The following is a 16,860-nucleotide window of genomic DNA, read 5'->3' on the forward strand; positions in this document are numbered from 1 at the left end:
CACTCAGCAATGAAATCTGTGTCACCAGGCCTGTACCAGCATAATGAGTGGATTGAGGCATGATGATTCTAAGTGAAATAAGTCACACAGAAAAAGAAACATCATAAGGTATCACTAATGCACGGAATGTAAACTTGGCTACACATGAACTGAATTACAAAACAGAACAGGGTCTCAAGATTAGAAAACCAACTTATGCTTGCTTAAGGGGAAAGGTGAGTTAAGGGGGTGCTGCATAAAACCAGAGTTTGAAATTAGCACAGATACCGTTCCATAAGCCAAATATGTAATAGACAAGACCTACCCCCTGCTCAACGAAATGGACTCAACAATGAGGTATCACCTCACACCTGTTAGAATGGGCATCATCTGAAAATCTACAAACAACAAATGCTGGAAAGGGTGTGGAGAAAAGGAACCCTCTTCCACTATTGTTGGGAATATAAATTGATACAGTCACTATGGAGAACAATATGGAGTTTCTTAAGAAACTAATAATAGAATTACCATATGATACAGCAATCCCAGGACTGGACATATACCCAGACAAAACCATAAATCAAAAAGAGACATTCACCGCAATGTTCATTGCATCACTATTTATAATATCGAGGTAATGGAAGCAACCTAAATGCCCACAGACAGACGAATGCATAAAGCTGTGGTACATATATAAAATGGAATATTACTAAGCCATGAAAGGAATGAAATTGGGTCATTTGTAGAGACGTCGATGGATCTAGAGACTGTCATACAGAGTGAAGTAAGTCAGAAAGAGAAAAACAAATCTTGTATATTCATGCATATATGTGGAACCTAGAAAAACTGTACAGATTAACCGTTTTGCAAGGCATAAACAGAGCAACAGATGTAGACAACAATCGTATGGACAACAAGGGGGGAAAGCTCTTGGAGGGGTGGTGGTGGGAGGAATTGAGAGATTGGGATTGGCATGTAAACATTTATATGTATAAAATAGATAACCAATGAGAACCTGCTGTATAAAAATATAAAATAAAATTCAAAATTAAAAAGAAATAAAATTTAAAAAATAAAACAGAAAAAACAATTATTCCCTTCACATACATGTATTTATATGAATAAATTATTTCCATGCTTATATCTGTAAATACAAAAAAGAGGAATAAAATCTACCTTGAACCAAAAACAAAAAAGAGAAAAAAAAAAAACAGAACCCACCAGTTACTCAGAGGAAAACCGTATCAGGGCACTTGCTCCAGTTGTAAACAATTCTGAAGTTGGTCAGTGGTGGAGAATCGTCTCCCATTCAGCCAGCAGCCCCCACACAACAAGCGTCCTCATTGCAAAGCTGGGGCACTGTGCCGAGGCATCTGTGAGTAAACGTGAGCTGAGCCCCAGGCCAGTTGCTGCTGAACTGTTCCCGCCCTTCCCAGGTAAAACACCTGAATATATACAAGGACTTGAAAGCCTAGAGGAAGGGCCATGGAGCCACACGAGTGACAGCATGCCAGCTGACTTGGTGCCTGCAGGCCAGCCAGGATGGTCCTGGCCCTGGGTGCTCTTCTGGAAGATTTCCATTTCCCTGCCTGAGATACCCGTCCTGTCCCTGCCCCCACTGCTTTTTTCCTTCCTCACCTCTGCCCAGGGAGAAATTCCAGCAGCAGGTATGGGTGACACATCCTCTTCTTTAGCAGGTGGCAGCCTGGCAACTGCTGCAGAAAGTCCAGCAGAGCCCCACTCACACTGGGCCACCCACAAAGCCGTGGCCTCTCACTCCCTCCCACCAGCCCAGCCCCGAGACTGCTGACAGGGCAGAGAAAATGGCGTCAGGCACAGCTGCAGGGGCTTTTGCTGCCTGGAGTGGTATTTATATTGATCTCAACCCAGGCACACCTGGGGAGGGCTGGCCGGCATGGTAAGGCTGCCCAGGTAGCCAATCATCACCCCTCAGGGGCTCACAGTTGCAGAAAATGGAACTTGCTGAACGGGCCAGGTCCAAGGAACAGGTGTGGGCTCCTGAGAGTCAGGATAGACAAGGGGCTGCAGCTTTGGCTTGTTTTCTAATCATTTTATCTGGCCCATGAGTGGGAGACAACTTCAAGAAAACCCTCTCCTAATGAGACGAACCCAGGAGTCAGGGAGAGGAGGGGTGGGTGGTGGTTGGAGACAGAGGCCTGGTGCCCTGGGTGCAGTGGAAGTCTCTGGAAGACCAGGTGGAGGGAGGCCACACAGAGTGATGCCCAGGGTCACAGACCTGTCGGAGCTGCTGTTTGTTAGTTCAAGTCCTGCTCTGAGGTGCTCTGTGTCAGCTCTGCGCGACAGGTGAGCTGGGGGTGCTCTTCAATGAGGGCTATGTGCACGGTTCCTGTGTGCCCAGCCCTGCCACGGTACCTGCAAGGGTAGCTCTGTATCCTGGGAGGGGCCTGACCATGAGAGCCCCGTGGGCTGGGTTGGGGGTGGGGTACCTGCCCAGGAGAGCTTCATATCCTGGGATTGGCCTGACCACGAGAGCCCCATGGGCTGCTGGGGACCTGGTAAAGGATGTCAGGACAGTCAGTGAAGCCACCGAGGATATACCTCCAGTTGCTCCTGATTCCTACACCCTGCTGGTCATTCTACCAACCACCAGGACATGGTATTCTGTATTAGTCTTCAATGATGCCTTCTTTTGTATTCCATTAGTCCCAGAGTCACAAGAAATTTTGGCTTGTGAGTGGCAGGACTCAACATACAACTAAAACAATACTTCCGGGCCGTCTTGCCCCAAGGGTTCAAAAATTCCCACACCATCTTTGGGGAAAGCTTAGCTAAAGACCGAAAAGTTCTACCTCTGGAAAAGGAAACCCTCCTTCAATATGCAGACGACATTCTGATCGCCAGCCCTACTAAGGAGGCCTCTGAACTACCAAGCCAATAAAGGATAGAAGTTGTCCAAGTAAAAGCTCAAATATCACAGACTGCGGTGACCTGCCTGGGCTTCATTCTCACACAAGGTCAGAGAAGCCCATCCCAGGAAAGGGAAGAAACCATTTGCAGCCTTACCCCTTTCTAAAACTAGAAGACAGCTTAGGGGTTCCTGGGGAGGCCAGGGTTTGCTGCTTCTGGATCCCTAACTACAGTCTACTAGCTGGGCCTCTATATGAAACACTGAAAGGAAAAGATGATGATCCTTTTGAACAGAATCCAGAAGTGGCCTTTCAAGAATGGAAAGAGCAGTCAATTCAGACCCTTGCCCTGGAACTCCCTAATTGAGCTAAACCCTTTGACCTTTCCATTCCCGGTGAAAGGTGAATCGCCATTGGAGAATTAGTGCAAAAACTGGGACCACTTGAAATGGAACAACGCAAGAATGCCATCCAGGTAGGATAAACTACAGTCACCAAGGGGCTTGGCCCACTGCCACATCTGGCCAAGATACTGGCGGTATCTAAAAACCTGGAAATCAGCAGCCCAAAAGGCCACCTCCCTCCTAAGGGAAAAGGACCCCACGTGGTGATCCTAATCACCAACCATGCCCTGAAGTTGCAGGGTTCGCTCCGTGGGCACACCGACCTCGAGTGAGGAGGCCCTCCAACTCCAACATCCAGAGAGATAACCGGGGGCAACAGGGCACCATGACGACTCGTGTGAACATCACTTGACCTGGAGTTTCTCTCATAAAACAACAATAGTGTGTCCCGAAGGAGTAGACTACTGCTTGCAGGACTTCCTGCACCCAGAGGGGAGCTAATAATCTTGGCGGGGGAACCGTATATCACACTGTCACCATAGAAAAGCCTACAGACACCGTGATGATGGTGGCCAATAAGACCGGCTGGACTCCTGTTTACTTCAAAAGGCTGTTGACTCAGTGGCCATCATGGTCCTTGATCACCACTGACCCTGGACTGTCTGGGAGTTGAGCGGGCAGGGCTCTGACACCTGGTGCTGTTTTTACGTTAATTCAGGGGCCTAATTGAAGAAAGAGCAGACTACTGGTCAGAGCATCTAGGCTGGCAGAAACGGTCAGCCTAAGGTGGCCGAACAAATGTGGGGCAGGGTGAAACCGGCCCCCACAGCGTCTCTGCACATCTCTTTCCTGGACCCTTAAAGGTCATTAGAATCTATAACACTTCCAATGCTGGTGCTCAGGCGGACGAGCAGGGAGGCAGGGGTCCTGGGGCCAATCAACGTCACCTGGAGGCTGCTGGGGAGAAGTTCTGACCCTCGTCCCCTGGTATGAGGGCTCCCAACTCAGCACTCAGCAGTTACAGAAGAAGGGTCTGCACCCTCAGCACTCCAAGAATGAGGAACGGGACAAAAGGCAGAGGAGGGGTTTGTCCCCAGCAAAGCCCATTAAAAATCCCTGGGAGATAAAAATAGAATGTGGGCAATAAAGTCAAGTCTGACCTTTTTTATCCTTTGTGCTTTGTCTAATTTCACGTGCTCCTAGGGTCCCGCATGCAGAGGTTCCACACCCGGCACTTCAGACCAGATTTCCTGGTGCAGAATGGCTGGGTCGACACCTCAGCTCCTGGGGCCCAGTGCAGACTCCGAGATATAGAGCCTGAGCTGCAGCCAACCCGGCCCTTGAGAGCTCCGCCCCCTCCCTCCCACTGACTCTGACAGGATCTCTACACAGCAGCCCAGCCCACAGCCCACAGGGTAGTGCATGCTCTCACCTCTCCATTCTCTGATGAAAATATAAAGTTTCCTTTGCTTGGGAACCAAACTCAGTCTCGATCTGTTGGCCCCAATGACACTGGGCAGGGGGACCCTTGTTGGGGTCCACTCTGGAGGATCAGTAACAGAAATTGAGACTATTGTAACTTCAATGAACAGATGTGTGAGCCAAACTGTAGTTAACATAGAACAGTTTATAAGGCTCGGGTAAAATAAGATGTTTCTAACACTTCCATTTGATATTTCCATCACTTTATTATAAGCAAGTTCAGTGAAAAGGTTTGTCTTATTTGTCAGGTCAATATTAGAGAAATGAAGTGATTTCTTTCCAAGGATGTACATCTAATAATCTTGGTTAAAGCTTCAATCTTGTTTTAAATGCTTTTCCATTGAAAATGATACCTCTCTTTCAGCTCCCCCATTTCTGAGAAGTATAAAATCTTATAATTTATTATTACCAAAGGGGAAAGGTGGGAGGAGGGATAAATTAACAGTTTGGAATTAACACATACACACTGCTATGTATAAAATAGATCATCAACAAGGAACTACTGTATAGCACAGGGAACTACACTCAATATTGTGCAATAACCTATAAGGGGAAATAATCGGAAAAAGAACAGATATTTTTATTGACATCATCTATCAATGACAGTTAAAGTGTAACCTAAGGGAAGCCGGTGGTGAGTGCTTCTGACCCTGAAGACTTCAGTCATCTAAAGTTTGGACTCTGCCTACTTCCCAAGGCCCTTAATGAACATATGTGTAGCCGTAGCTTAAAAAACTCCCCAGTTTGGGTTTCGGGGAGACACTGATTTTGAAAAAGCCCTGGTGTTCTCCTTACATGAATGGGACTCTTCCTACTGCTAAAACATGTCTGTCACATCCAGAGGATGGTATACCGTCTGATCGGGAAGAGTTTGGAAAAGGCATCTCATCTCCTCATCTCCTGGTGCTCGGGTTCACCCCTCCAGCGTCTTTACTAACAGTCTCCCCACTTGGAGTTGTCAACACTGTCAACATCCCGTTGCGTACAGTTTGGAATTTGTCCAGAGGATGAAGCGGAAGGATGAGGAACAATGAGAGACAAGTCCTAGGTGTTCAGACAGGCACATGTCACTCTAATTTCCAATCAGGAAGATGAATTGACCAAAGGCTAGGGTTGCCCATGGAAACAGTATAGGGCTTGAGGAAATCCCACTGCTTTGTGGCCAGTTCCCATAAACACAAGTTGAACAATGGAACTCAGGGGCAGTAAAATTCACGAAACTGCAGAGTTGAAAATATCTATCACTGAAAAATGTCTTGAGGAAAGTCAGAGAAAAGGATTGGCAAGCAAGGGAGAATGACAGGAAAGGGATTTGAGGAGGTAGAAAGGACTTGCCATTAAGCACAAGAAAAGGGGTTGAACATTGCCAACATTGCAGTTGGCCAAAAAGGCTGTATGCGTTTTTTTCTGTATATATTCAAGAAAAGGGCATACACTTTTTTAGCCAACCAAACAGGTGGGCACTGGAAATCAATACTACAAAAGATATCACTTCGCATCAGTCAGAAGAGCCATCCTCATAAAGTGTAAACGCCAGAAATGCAGGACAGGGCAAGGAGAAGAGGGAGCCCTGTGAGGCTTATAGTGGAAATGTATATTGCCAACGGCCATTCTGGAGAAGTGTATTGTGTTTACTAAAGCATCTAAAAAATGAGCTACAGAGCATAGGGCACTTGCACTCATGGGCGTATATCTTGGGAAAAACAAAAATCGAGAGGACACAGGCACCCCAATGTTTACTGCCTCTCTGTTTAAAAGATCCTCGACTAGGATATAACTTAAATGTCTCTGGAGGGAAAAAATGAATAGAGATGTGGTACTTATGTAGAGTGGAATATTATTCAGCCTGGAAATCAATGAAATATGGCCAGTTGTAACAACTCCGGAGGAGTTACGTATGATCATTCTAAGTGACATAATTCAAAAAGAAAAAGACACATATCATAAGATATCACTTAAAGGTGGAATCCAAAATGGCTACACATGAAATAAATTACAAAACAAAAACATAGTCAAATATGTAGAAAACACGCGTGAGGCTGCTAAACGGGAAAGGTGGGGAGGGGTGAGGCATCATCCAGGAGGTTGAAATTAGCAAAGATACCATTCCAAATACCAAACTGATAATCAACAAGGCCTACACGGTAGCTAAAAGAACTGCACTCAGCACACTCAAGTCACCGGAAAAGAATATCTATGACTGGTAAGAATCTGAAAAAGAATTTATTGATGTCTCTCTGTACGTGAATCAAGTGGATGTACAGCAGCAAGAAACAGAGCTTTGAAAATCAGCTGTAACCAATATAGTAATAAATTGAAAAAAATAAACGACAGAGAGACAGAGAAAACCTCTTACAACTTTTCCTCAGGGACGGTGATGCAACATGGATTGAACACATCTAGACCCACAGCAGGATGAGACATAAGGCTGGAAACTGTTCGCGCTAAGAGAAATGTGAGGTTGGGTGAGGAAATGCACACCCTTTAAAGTAATACTACCTGGTACCCATTCAATGGGTCCCAAATCTGCAGGTTCAAGGAATCTTCCTACAGCTAAAACATGCATGGAAAACCCAGAGGACTGTACACCATGTGATCGGGAGATGTGTCTAAAATGCACCTCATTTATCTCTCCTGGTGCTCCTGTTCATCATTCCAGCCACGTTACTTAGAATCTCCCCACTTAGAGAATCAGCACATTTAAACTTCTGTTTCACACATTTTGCAAATTGTGAGGAGGATGAACGGGAACAGGGGGAACCAATGAGAGAATAGTTGTAGGGGTTTGGACGGGTACATGTCACTCTAATTTCCCATTAAGAATAAGAATTAAAAAAAGGCTCAGCCCGCCTCGCCAGAGCCAAAATAGGGCCTGAAGCAATCCTGCGGTTTTGAGGCCAGCTCACAAAAGAGCAACTTAAAAAATGGAGCTCAGGGTCACTGCAATTCACAAACCTGCAGAGTTATAAATGAAAACTAACGTCCAAAAATATGTTGAGGTAAGGCAAAGAAGAGGATCTGAATGCAAGACAGAATTGCAAGAAACAGATTTCAAGAGATAGATTGGACTCGCCTTTAAAGCACATGAAAAGCGACAGAATTTCGACAATGATGCGGTTGGCCCAAAAGGGAGTATGCGTTTTTTCCTGAATATATCCAGGAAAAAACGCATACGCACTTTATGGGCAACCAAGCAAGCAAGCAATGCAAATGTGCACAATAAAGAAGTCTCATTTCCCACTGGTCAAAAGGGCCATCCGAAAAAATTGTAAAAACCAGAAATGCAGGACAGGCCATGGAGAACAGGAAGCCTTTATACGCTGATGGACAGTGTGTGAACTGCCGAGAGCCACTCTGGAGAAGTGTATGGTGGTTCCTAAATCATCTAAAAAACAGAGCGACAGAGCATAGGGCACTTCCAATCACGGGAGTATATCTAGGGAAGTCTAAAAATCAACAAGACACAAGCACACCACAGTTTAGGGCTACTCTGTTTACAAGAACCTCAACTTCAGTACACCTTAAATATCCCAGGAAAGAGAACAATGGATAAAGAAAATGTGGTACTTATGTACAATGGAATATCTCTTCACCATGAAATCAATGTAATAAGGCTAGTAGAAGGATAAAGAGTGGATTGAGGTCCGATAATACTACTTGAAATAAGTCAAACAGAAAAAGAAACATATCATCAGATATCACTTATAGAGGGAGGATAAATATGGCTGCACAAAAAATGAATTACAAAACAGAACAGTGTCTCACATTTAGAAAACACACTTATGTCAGCTTAAGGGGAAAGGAGAGGTGGGGTGATGCATAAAACCAGAGTTTGAAATTAGCACAGATACCGTTCAATAAACCAAAATAGGTATCAGAAAAGATCTACACCTTGCTCAATGAACTGGCCTCAACACACCCTATACACCGCAGAGAAATATATCTGAGTAATAAGAATCTTAAAACCCATGTATTGATATATCTCCATAAGGGAATCAAGTGTGCGCAGAGCGGCACAAACACAGCAGTGAAAATGAGCTAAACCCCTTTATAGAAATAAATTTTAAAACCAAAACGCAGAAACAATGAAAGAGAGAAAAATTCTTACAAAATTCGCTCAGGGGCTGTGATGCAACCTGGAATGACCACATATAAACCCACAGCTGGATAAGACATAAGGCTGGACACTTGGGGCTGAAAGGATTGGTGAGCTTTGGTGAGCAACTGCCGAAAGTTTAATGCAATACTTCATGCTACTCATTCCAAGGGTCCCAACACTCCAGGTTGAAGGGAATCTTCCTACAGCTAAACCATGCATGGGAAATCCAGCGGATGGTATACCATATGATCGGGAAAGGTTTCTAAAATGCACCTCATTTTCCTCTCCTGGGGCTCCGGATCAACATTCCAGCCACTTTACTAACAACATCTCCACATGGAGAGTCAATGCCTTTAAGTTCCGGTATCGCACAGTCTGCAGTTAGTGCGGAGGATGAATGGGAATAGGGGGAACCAGTGAGAAAATAGCTGTAGCGGTTTCAATGGGCACATGTCACTCTAATTTCACATCAGGAAGAAGAATTAACCAAAGGCAGAGCAAGGCGTCCCAGAAGAAGAATAGGGCCTGAAGAAATCCTGTGGATATGAGGCAAGATCACAAAAATAAGAGCAGAAAAATGGAGCTAAGGGCCACTGCAATTCAAAAACCTGCAGAGTTATAAAGGCCAACTATTTTCCAAACGTATATTGAGGTAAGGCTATGAAGAGGCACTGAGAGCAAGGCAGAACTGCAGGAAACCGATTTCAGGAGGTAGACTGGAATTGCACTGAAAACATATGAAAAGACTCAGAATGTCGACAATGATGCACTTGGCCAAAAAGGGCGTATGCGTTTCTTCCTGAATATATTCAGGAAAAACTGCATACGCCCTTTTTGGCCAACCAAGCAAGCTTGCAAAAGAAATCTGCACTACAATGAAGTCTCACTGCCCCCCAGTCAAAAGGGCCATCTGAAAAAAGTGTAAAATCCAGAAAGGCAGGACAGGCCATGGAGAACTGGGAGCCTTGTTATGCTGATGGGCGGGATGTAAATTGCCAACAGCCACTCTGGAGAAGTGTATGGTGTTTCCTGAAACATCTAAAAAAGAAAGCAACACAGCCTAGGACACTTCCACTTATGGTCTTATAGCTTAGGGAAATTAAACTCAAAAAGACACAGCCACCCCAAAGTTTGGGACGGCTCTGTTTACAAGAACCTCGTTTACGGTACAGGTTCAAAATTGCAGAAAGCGAAAAATGGATAAAGAAGTTGTGGTACTTACGTACAATGCAATATCACTCAGCAATGAAATCTATGTCATCAGGCCGGTAGCAGCATAATGAGTGGATTCAGGTACGATGATTCTAAATGAAATAAGTCACACAGAAAAAGAAACATCATAAGATATCACTAATACACGGAATGTAAACTTGGCTACACAGAAACTGAATTACAAAACAGAAAAGCATCTCAAATGTAGAAAACCAACTTATGCTTGCTTAAGGGGAAAGGTGAGCTGGGGTGCTGCATAAAACCAGAGATTGAAATTAGCACAGATACCGTTCTGTAAGCCAAATAAGTAATAGACAAGAATTACTCCTTGCTCAACGAAGTGGACTCAACACCCCATAATAAACGCCTAAGAATATACGTGACTAGTAAGAATCTTAAAACGTATGGATTTATACGTCTCCAAAAGAGAATCAATCGTGTGTACAGCGGCATAAACGCAGCAGTGATAGGATTGGTGAGGTTTGGTGAGCAAATGCAGACCCTTTGAAGTCATATTGCATGGTACCCATTCCATGGGTCTCAACTCTCATGGTTTAAGGGATTCTTCCTTCAGCTAAACATGCATGTGGAACACAGAGTATGATCCACCGTGTGATCGGGAAACGTGTTCAAATGTGTCTCAGTTTTCGTCCCCTGGTACTCGGGTGCAACATTCCAGACGCTTTACTAACACTCTCCCCACTTGGAGAGTCGGTGCCTTTAACCTCCTGTTTGGCCCAGTTTGCAATTTCTGCGTAAGATGAACAGGAATAGGGAGAACCAATGAGAGACTAGGTGGAGGTGTCTGGACGGGCAAATTTAACTCTCATTTCCCACCAGGAAGAGGAATTAACCAAAGGCTCAGCGTGGCATGCCAGAAGCACACTAGGGCCTGAAGCAATCCTGCGGTGTTGCGGCCAGCTCACAAGAAAGCGAGTTGAAGGAAGGAACTCAGGGGCACTGTAATTCACAAACCTGCAGAGTTATAAATGACAGCTTTCGTCCAAAAATATATTGAAGGAAGGCTGCCAAGAGGACTTGAAAGCGGGGCAGAATTGCAGGAAACCGATTTCAGGAGGTAGACTGGAATTGCATGTAAAGCATAGGAAAAGAGGCAGAACGTCCACAATGATGCACTTGGCCAAAAAGGGCGTATGCATTTTTTCCGGAATATATTCAGGAAAAAACGCATACGCCCTTTTTGGCCAACCAAGCAAGCTTGCAAAGGAAATCTGCACTACAATGAAGTCTCACTGCCCCCTGGTCAAAAGGGCTATCTGATAAAAGTGTAAAATCCAGAAAGGCAGGACAGGCCATGGAGAACTGGGAGCCTTGTTATGCTGATGGGCGGGATGTAAATTGCCAACAGCCACTCTGGAGAAGTGTATGTTGTTTCCTGAAACATCCAAAAAACAAAGCAACAGAGCCTAGGGCACTTCCACTTATGGTCCTATAGCTTAGGGAAATTAAAATAAAAAAGACACAGCCACCCCAAAGTTTGGGCCGGCTCTGTTTACAAGAACCTCGTTTACGGTACAAGTTGAATATCACAGAAAGCGAAAAATGGATAAAGAAGTTGTGGTACTTACGTACAATGCAGTATCACACAGCAATGAAATCTATGTCATCAGGGCCGTAGCAGCATAATGAGTGGATTCAGGTACGATGATTCTAAGTGAAATAAGTCACACAGAAAAAGAAACATCATAAGGTATCACTAACACACGGAATGTAAACTTGGCTACACAGGAACTGAATTACAAAACAGAACAGGGTCTCAAATGTAGAAAACCTACTTACGCTTGCTTAAGGGGAATGGTGGGTTGGGGTGCTGCATGAAACCAGAGATTGAAATTGGCACAGATACCGTTCCATAAGCCAAATATGTAATAGACAAGAGCTACTCCTTGCTCAACGAAGTGGACTCAACACCCCATATTAAACGCCTAAGAATATACCTGACTAGTAAGAATCTTAAAACCTATGGATTTATATGTCTCCGAAAGAGAATCAAGCGTGTGTACAGCAGCATAAGTGCAGCAGTGATAGGATTGGTGACGTTCGATGAGCAAACGCAGACCCTTTGAAGTCATATTGCATGGTACCCATTCCATGGGTCTCAACTCTCCAGTTTTAAGGGATTCTTCCTTCAGCTAAACATGCATGTGGAACCCAGAGTATGATCCACCGTGTGATCGGGAAACGTGTTCAAATGTGTCTCAGTTTTCGTCTCCTGGTACTCGGGTGCAACATTCCAGACGCTTTACTAACACTCTCCCCACTTGGAGAGTCAGTGCCTTTAAACTCCTGTTTGGCCCAGTTTGCAATTTCTGCGTAAGATGAACAGGAATAGGGAGAACCAATGAGAGACTAGGTGGAGGTGTCTGGACGGGCAAATTAAAATCTCATTTCCCACCAGGAAGAGGAATTAACCAAAGGCTCAGCGTGCCATGCCAGAAGCACACTAGGGCCTGAAGCAATCTTGCGGTGTTGCGGCCAGCTCACAAGAAAGCGAGTTGAAGAAAGGAACTCAGGGGCACTGTAATTCACAAACCTGCAGAGTTATAAATGACAGCTATCGTCCAAAAATATATTGAAGTAAGGCTGCCAAGAGGACTTGAAAGCGGGGCAGAATTGCAGGAAACCGATTTCAGGAGGTAGACTGGAATTGCATGTAAAGCATAGGAAAAGAGGCAGAACGTCCACAATGATGCACTTGGCCAAAAAGGGCGTATGCGTTTTTTCCTGAATATATTCAGGAAAAAACGCATACGCCCTTTTTGGCCAACCAAGCAAGCTTGCAAAGGAAATCTGCACTACAATGAAGTCTCACTGCCCCCGGTCAAAAGGGCCATCTGAAAAAAGTGTAAAATCCAGAAAGGCAGGACAGGCCATAGAGAACTGGGAGACTTGTTATGCTGATGGGCGGGATGTAAATTGCCAGAAGCCACTCTGGAGAAGTGTATGGTGTTTCCTGAAACATCCAAAAAACAAAGCAACAGAGCCTAGGGCACTTCCACTTATGGTCCTATAGCTTAGGGAAATTAAAATCAAAAAGACACAGCCACCCCAAAGTTTGGGCCGGCTCTGTTTACAAGAACCTCGTTTACGGTACAAGTTGAATATCACAGAAAGCGAAAAATGGATAAAGAAGTTGTGGTACTTACGTACAATGCAGTATCACACAGCAATGAAATCTATGTCATCAGGGCCGTAGCAGCATAATGAGTGGATTCAGGTACGATGATTCTAAGTGAAATAAGTCACACAGAAAAAGAAACATCATAAGGTATCACTAACACAGGGAATGTAAACTTGGCTACACAGGAACTGAATTACAAAACAGAACAGTGTCTCAAATGTAGAAAACCAACTTATGCTTGCTTAAGGGGAATGGTGAGTTGGGGTGCTGCATAAAACCAGAGATTGAAATTGGCACAGATACTGTTCCATAAGCCAAATATGTAATAGACAAGAGCTACTCCTTGCTCAACGAAGTGGACTCAACACCCCATATTAAACGCCTAAGAATATACCTGACTAGTAAGAATCTTAAAACCTATGGATTTATATGTCTCCGAAAGAGAATCAAGCGTGTGTACAGCGGCATAAGCGCAGCAGTGATACGACTGGTGAGGTTCGATGATCAAACGCAGACCCTTTAAATTCATATTGCATGGTACCCATTCCATGGGTCTCAACTCTCCATGTTTAAGGGATTCTTCCTTCAGCTAAAACATGCATGTGGAACCCAGAGTATGATTCACTGTGTGATCGGGAAACGTGTTCAAATGTGTCTCAGTTTTCGTCCCCTGGTACTCGGGTGCAACATTCCAGACGCTTTACTAACACTCTCCCCACTTGGAGAGTCAGTGCCTTTAACCTCCTGTTTGGCCCAGTTTGCAATTTCTGTGGAAAATGAACAGGAATAGGGAGAACCAATGAGAGATTAGGTGGACGTGTCTGGACGGGCAAATTTAACTCTCATTTCCCACCAGGAAGAGGAATTAACCAAAGGCTCAGCATGCCATGCCGGAACCAAACTAGGGCCTGAAGCAAACCTGCGGTGTTGCGGCAGGCTCACAAGAAAGCGAGTTGAAGAAAGGAGCTCAGGGACACTGTAATTCACAAACCTGCATTTATAAATGACAGCTATCGTCCAAAAATATATTGAAGGAAGGCTGCCAAGAGGAGTTGAAAGCGGGGCAGAATTGCAGGAAACCGATTTCAGGAGGTAGACTGGAATTGCATGTAAAGCATAGGAAAAGAGGCAGAACGTCCACAATGATGCACTTGGCCAAAAAGGGCGTATGCGTTTTTTCCTGAATATATTCAGTAAAAAACGCATACGCCCTTTTTGGCCAACCAAGCAAGCTTGCAAAGGAAATCTGCACTACAATGAAGTCTCACTGCCCCCAGGTCAAAAGGGCTATCTGAAAAAAGTGTAAAATCCAGAAAGGCAGGACAGGCCATGGAGAACTGGGAGCCTTGTTATGCTGATGGGTGGGATGTTAATTGCCAACAGCCACTCTGGGGAAGTGTATGGTGTTTCCTGAAACATCTAAAAAACAAAGCAACAGAGCCTAGGGCACTTCCACTTATGGTCCTATAGCTTAGGGAAATTAAAATCAAAAAGACACAGCCACCCCAAAGTTTGGGCCGGCTCTGTTTACAAGAACCTCATTTACGGTACAAGTTTAATATCACAGAAAGCGAAAAATGGATAAAGAAGTTGTGGTAATTACGTAGAATGCAATATCATTCAGCAATGAAATCTATGTCATCAGGCCCGTAGCAGCATAATTAGTGGATTCAGGTATGATGATTCTAAGTGAAATAAGTCACACAGAAAAAGAAATATCATAAGGTATCACTAATACACGGAATGTAAACTTGGCTACACAAGAACTGAATTACAAAACAGAACAGGGTCTCAAAAGTAGAAACCCAACTTATGCTTGCTTAAGTGGAAAGGTGAGTTGGGGTGATGCATAAAACCAGAGATTGAAATTAGCAAAGATACCGTTCCATAAGCCAAATATGTAATAGACAAGAGGTACTCCTTGCTCAACGAAGTGGACTCAACACCCCATATTAATCGCCTAAGAATATACCTGACTAGTAAGAATCTTAAAACCTATGGATATATATGTCTCCGAATGAGAATCAAGCGTGTGTACAGCGGCATAAACGCAGCAGTGATAGGATTGGTGAGGTTCGGTGAGCAAATGGAGACCCTTTGAAGTCATATTGCATGGTACCCATTCCATGGGTCTCAACTCTCCAGGTTTAAGGGATTCTTCCTTCAGCTAAAACATGCATGTGGAACCCAGAGTATGGTCCACCATGTGATCGGGAAACGTGTTCAAATGTGTCTCAGTTTTCGTCCCCTGTTACTCAGGTGCAACATTCCAGACGCTTTACTAACACTCTCCCCACTTGGAGAGTTAGTGTCTTTAATCTCCTGTTTGGCCCAGTTTGCAATTTCTATGGAAAATGAACAGGAATAGGGAGAACCAATGAGAGACTAGGTGGAGGTGTCTGGACGGGCAAATTTAACTCTCATTTCCCACCAGGAAGAGGAATTAACCAAAGGCTCAGCATGAGATGCCGGAACCAAACTAGGGCCTGAAGCAATCCTGCGGTGTTGCGGCCAGCTCACAAGAAAGCGAGTTGAAGAAAGGAGCTCAGGGACACTGTAATTCACAAACCTGCATTTATAAATGACAGCTATCGTCCAAAAATATATTGAAGGAAGGCTGCCAAGAGGACTTGAAAGCGGGGCAGAATTGCAGGAAACCGATTTCAGGAGGTAGACTGGAATTGCATGTAAAGCATAGGAAAAGAAGCAGAACATCCACAATGATGCACTTGGCCAAAAAGTGCGTATGCGTTTTTTTCCTGAATATATACAGGAAAAAACGCATACGCTCTTTTTGGCCAACCAAGCAAGCTTGCAAAGGAAATCTGCACTACAATGAAGTCTCACTGCCCCCTGGTCAAAAGGCTATCTGAAAAAAGTGTAAAATCAAGAAAGGCAGGACAGGCCATGGAGAACTGGGAGCCTTGTTATGCTGATGGGCGGAATGGAAATTGCCAGCAGCCACTCTGGAGAAGTGTATGGTGTTTCCTGAAACATCCAAAAAACAAAGCAACAGAGCCTAGGGCATTTCCACTTATGGTCCTATAGCTTAGGAAAATTTAAATCAAAAAGACACAGCCACCCCAAAGTTTGGGCCGGCTCTGTTTACAAGAATCTCGTTTACGGTACAAGTTCAATATCACAGAAAGCAAAAAATGGATAAAGAAGTTGTGGTAATTACGTACAATACAATATCACTAAGCAATGAAATCTATGTCATCAGGCCCGTAGCAGCATAATGAGTGGATTCAGGTACGATGATTCTAAGTGAAATAAGTCACACAGAAAAAGAAACATCATAAGATATCACTACTACACGGAATGTAAACTTGGCTACACAGGAACTGAATTACAAAACAGAACAGGGTCTCAAATGTAGAAAACCAACTTATGCTTGCTTAAGGGGAAAGGTGAGTTGGGGTGCTGCATAAAACCAGAGATTGAAATTAGCACAGATACCGTTCCATAAGCCAAATATGTAATAGACAAGAGCTACTCCTTGCTCAACGAAGTGGACTCAACACCCCATATTAAACGCCTAAGAATATACCTGACTAGTAAGAATCTTAAAACCTATGGATTTATATGTCTCCAAAAGAGAATCAATCGTGTGTACAGCGGCATAAACGCAGCAGTGATAGGATTGGTGAGGTTCGGTGAGCAAATGCAGACCCTTTCAAGTCATACTGCATGGTACCCATTCCATGGGTCTCA

Source organism: Leucopleurus acutus (genome assembly GCF_964270905.1).
Source record: "Leucopleurus acutus genome assembly, chromosome: 4".
Taxonomy (NCBI): domain Eukaryota; kingdom Metazoa; phylum Chordata; class Mammalia; order Artiodactyla; family Delphinidae; genus Leucopleurus; species Leucopleurus acutus.